Below are 1,231 nucleotides of genomic sequence, written 5' to 3'. Positions count from 1 at the left end.
CTAAATATTGGCCTTTTCCGTAAAAAGTGTCTTCAACAATCTTTACCAAAGATCGGTCTTTTCTGTAACACCCACACGATCTTCACTACGGTGTTAGGGTTAGGGTTACGGTTACGGATGGAATTCTCTAACGCAAACCGTAAAACCCAAGCCCTTACCATAAACCTAACCCTAACTCTAAACCCTTCAAAATAAATTGCGCTCTCTGTATGTCTTTCGCTGTTATGATGTCGTTTCCCTGTTTCTCTCCAACACTTTTTACAGAAAAGGCCGATAATTAGGAACTCGTACCGAAAGATCGCCGGTGAAAGGCAAAGTTGACCTCGGTGGAATTTGAACTCAGAACGTAAAGATGAACGAAATACCGCCAAGCTTTTCGTCCTGCATGATGGTGATTCTATAAGATCGCCGCCGTTGGAATTATTGATGATAATATTATCCATTACTGATATTACCGTTGTTATATTTGCTGTTCCTGTCGTCATTGTTGTTGTTGTTGCTTTTGTTCATTCCAGGATATGGAACTGGTGATTCCATGACCGTCTTCATCCGCTTAAAAACCTAACTAACCAATCAAAAGATTTCCTGTAACTGACGTCCATCTCTACAAGGTAACCACCACAACTGATCAAGTATTACAAGTTAATAAAAACCTCACAATAACCATTGTAGCTACTAACATTGACTTTTTGTTGTGATTCTTTTCCTCTCTTTTTTTCCTCTATCAAGAGAAACACAGTGTTATTGTTGTTCTTTGTGTCGTATGTACTAGCATAAATGTATTTATGTATGCTTGTGTGAGTGTGTGTGTGTATATGTATGTGTGTGTGCGCATGCGCGTAATATAGTTTGTTAAGAATAAGACATTCCTATTTTGCGTTTCATACGCGTGACCAAATGATTTTCTAGACTAACCAGCATTAAGTGTCATTATATAGGTAGAAATCTCTGTTTCTTAGACATCCTTGAATGTTTTAGCATCGGGATTCCCTTTCATATATATGCGCACCAACAATTTGACCTCTTTGAAAGTTCGATAGATCTGTCATTTTGATCTGAAAAGAAACAGCAATTTTAGCAAAACATATTAAGCAACACTAATAATAAATTTTAAAAAGTTTAAAAATTAACAAGCTTTTGATGGTTTTATAGGTATTTCAAAATTATGATGCTATGACGCTAGGTGTTTCCATTTTTTTTTGTCCAACCCCTGCATATGTATATATCTGTT

At 36.5% G+C, this 1,231-nt stretch overlaps 1 long non-coding RNA gene across 1 annotated transcript in view; it reads left to right on the top strand.

The window, feature by feature from the left end:
* LOC106878035 (uncharacterized) overlaps nt 1-1,231 on the top strand; it is a 9,155-nt gene that overhangs the window by 2,768 nt on the left and 5,156 nt on the right. Inside the window, exon 2 of the long non-coding RNA XR_001410458.2 lies at nt 516-611. This is a non-coding gene — a long non-coding RNA (uncharacterized LOC106878035). The remainder of the gene's footprint in view (nt 1-515; nt 612-1,231) is intronic.

Source organism: Octopus bimaculoides, chromosome 28 (genome assembly GCF_001194135.2).
Source record: "Octopus bimaculoides isolate UCB-OBI-ISO-001 chromosome 28, ASM119413v2, whole genome shotgun sequence".
NCBI lineage: Eukaryota > Metazoa > Mollusca > Cephalopoda > Octopoda > Octopodidae > Octopus > Octopus bimaculoides.
The sequence above is the reverse complement of the archived record's forward strand: the minus strand, read 5'-3'. Positions and strand labels throughout refer to the sequence as shown.